This window comes from Mobula hypostoma, chromosome 6, assembly GCF_963921235.1.
Source record: "Mobula hypostoma chromosome 6, sMobHyp1.1, whole genome shotgun sequence".
Classification (NCBI taxonomy): Eukaryota; Metazoa; Chordata; class Chondrichthyes; order Myliobatiformes; family Myliobatidae; genus Mobula; species Mobula hypostoma.
Window position 1 is genome coordinate 38,429,013 of NC_086102.1, and position 3,202 is coordinate 38,432,214.

The 3,202-nt window shown below is 40.9% G+C and overlaps 2 non-coding genes across 2 annotated transcripts; one reads left to right on the top strand and one right to left on the bottom strand.

Annotated features, from left to right (window-relative positions):
- The first annotated feature begins 1,407 nt into the window (after positions 1 to 1,407).
- trnap-agg (transfer RNA proline (anticodon AGG)) lies at positions 1,408 to 1,479 on the top strand. The gene has a single exon. It is a non-coding gene; the product is annotated as a tRNA-Pro (tRNA).
- A 127-nt stretch (positions 1,480 to 1,606) lies between these two features.
- Positions 1,607 to 1,678, bottom strand: trnap-cgg (transfer RNA proline (anticodon CGG)). Its single transcript has one exon. It is a non-coding gene; the product is annotated as a tRNA-Pro (tRNA).
- Between the last annotated feature and the right edge of the window lie 1,524 nt (positions 1,679 to 3,202).

Consider the following 3,202-nt stretch of genomic DNA (forward strand, 5'->3'; position numbering starts at 1 on the left):
AAATTTACTATGCTGTGAATGTCTGTATATAGCAGTCGTGTTATATAGACAGTATGCATTCTCCATTGCAGTTTATAGCTAAGCAGGAAGTAGTGTGTAGTTAATATTTCGGTTATAGTTGAGTAATCTTCTATCTATATATTATATATATTGATAAATTAAGTATTCTTGTTTGTTTAAATATACAATCCGGGTTATATGTAAAAATACAGTAGTTAGATACGTCGTCGCTTTACCACGTGATACGCGCGCGCCTCGCTTAAAGTAAATCCGTATTTAGATTCGCATTTTGGACTCTCCAGTCTTCATTTGAATTAGAATAATATTTTGAAGTTACAAGGGCTACACCAATATATAAATAAACCAATATCAATCAATGCACATGGCTGATGATGTAATATTTCAGATCAATTAACTCGTACGTGAAAAAAATCATGCTTCACTTTACACAACAAATCTACAGTACCCTGGCATTCTTGGAGGCCGACAGGTCACTCTAGTGCCTTGATAATATATTAAGCTAACGTAAGGGACAAATTATTCAAAAAGTAGGGTCGTTCTGACTGGCTAAGCAGTGAGAAGCTTCTGATGAAGGTGTCTGTTTATTCCCCTCCATAGATACTGCTTGACATGCTGAGTTCCTCCAGCATTTTGAATGTGTTGTAGAAGGATACTAATGTTTTATGCCGATAACCAGCATAGTTAACTGGTGAGATACATATACACGCACAACTTTGCCTCTGTTGTGGGCAGATTGTGCAACTGTAACCAGGAAAATGTAACTGCACAGTTGGACATTTCCAGGTAACTCACGCCGTTTTGTAATCTTTTGAATACAGAAGCAGCGTCTACACGAGCCAGATATGCAGCATACCAATTAAAAATTAGCCCTTGTCACTAAAAACTATCATTTCTGTCAGCCACCTTATATGCAGACACTCCCGTGCCTTACGTCACTTTATGGACATAAAATCTATATATATATATATATATATATATATATATATATATATATAAGCTATCATATATTTATATTTATTATGCTTTTTATAATTATTGTGTTCTTTATCTTATTGCATTTTTTTGCGTCGGATTCGTTGGAACAACTATTTCATTCTTCTTTACACTGGTGTACTGGAAATGACATTAAACAATTCTGAATCGTGAATGAATGCTGTATTAATTATCCAGAACTTGAGGAATAACATTACAGTATATATTTAATACATATTCGCAAGAATAAAGAAACTAAAGATTTGGAAGTGGAAGCACATTGTGACAATGTAAATGTTAATTGATAATGGTTACAATGTTGAAGAGGGAACTAAAATTACAAATGTCAGTGGTAGCTGAATATCAGCAGCACCATACTAAGTCTAAAGTGGAATACGGAGCCGCAGTCTGCATGGCTCGTTGGTCTAGGGGTATGATTCTCGCTTAGGGTGCGAGAGGTCCCGGGTTCAAATCCCGGACGAGCCCTCTTTTGTCAACTTACGTTGCAACTTTTTATTTTTCTCGATTAAAAAGTTAGAATCCTTTGCAGCAAACGACGACGTCATGCAGAAATAAAGTAAATTTTCCAAAAGGTGCTTTTTAAAGCAAAATTGGGCTCGTCCGGGATTTGAACCCGGGACCTCTCGCACCCGAAGCGAGAATCATACCCCTAGACCAACGAGCCAACTGCCATCTTAGGCAGCGCCAAGCTCTTTCTCCAGCTACTCCGACACACTCGTTCTTGTTCCTTCGTCCAGTTTTCGTTCCTGAAACTGACCGGAACCGTATTCTGCGTCCCCGATCCGAGCAATTAGCCTGCGCGGTCCGTGGGCGGCGCGGACTGCGGGCAGCGGCAGAACAGCACGGCCTCTCAGCGGCCCTGCAGCCCCGGAGCTACGTCGCCGCCACCTGGTGACGCGTGGGATTACGACAATGGCTCTTGGGCGCCGCCCGAGCGGCCGAGGACTGCAACGGCATCGCGTAATGTGCGGCGAGATGAGAGGCTTCGCAAATGTCAATCTTATCGCTGCAGGATCTCAGCAACAAGGCGTGAAACAAATCTTGCTGCGGGCTTGCGTTTCATGTTAACAATCCCTAACACTGAAACGGAAACAATCCGGAAGCACAATCAGATAAATATGGAAATAAAAACAGAATTGAGATTACAGTGAACGGTGATTTTATTAACTAGCAGAACAGGGCTCGAAGATCTATGTGGCCTTTTCCTGTTCATAATTTGCATAGGAGTCACAGCGTGGAACAGCATAGAAACCGGCCCTTCTGCCCACCAAGTGCATACCAGCCTTTCTGCTCAGCTACAATTTATCTAATTTGGCCACATTAACCCGGGTAGGTTCATTGGTCATTGTAAATTGTCCCGTGATTCGGTTCGGGTTCAATCGGGATTGTCGGGGGAAATGCGCCGTGAAGGGCCTATTCTGCGCTGTATCGCTAAGTAAATAAATATTAGAAGAAGCTGGGGAAAATAAGGTTTTAAGGTTCATTTGTTATCAAGGTATACAATTCTGAAATTCTCCAAAGCACACAATAATAAATATACAGTAAGTCCAACTTAACCAATTTCTCCCCATAAATATAGTCCTCTACTCCAGGCAGCATCATTCTGCAAAACCCAAAGATACTCCACTCTTTGAGTCAGGAAATGTTTGACTCTTTTCAGTCCCAAATGGCCTACTTCCCATGGAGAGAGGGTTCTAAACTCCTACAAAACTCATTATCCAGGGTATACATTTCATTTCTTTCTTATCAATCACATCTACCTTGTATATTTCAATGAAACAGTCTTCTGAACTCCATTTACTCAATCTCCTCTGTCCATCTGAATTGCTATCCAGGAACTTGTCCAACAAATCTTTCCTTCATCCCCTTTTCAACAACTCCATCCTTGTTAAGGATAAAAAGAGACTAAAATTGTACACAGTAGAGTACACCAAAATAATCTCCCAGGGCTCCATAATAAGAATCTCTACTCTTGTATTGCAGATTTCACTCTGCACCAGTGTTTCTGCTTGCAACAACTCGGGTGCAAGAATTCCCAGGTCCCACTGAACATCTACATTTCCCAATTTCCAACCAGTTTAGCAATTCATAAACAGAAGAGCTTCTGCAGATGCTGGAAATTCAAAGCAACACACGCAAAATGCTGGAGAAACTCTCCAGCTCAGGCAGCATCAAGGGAAGGGAATAA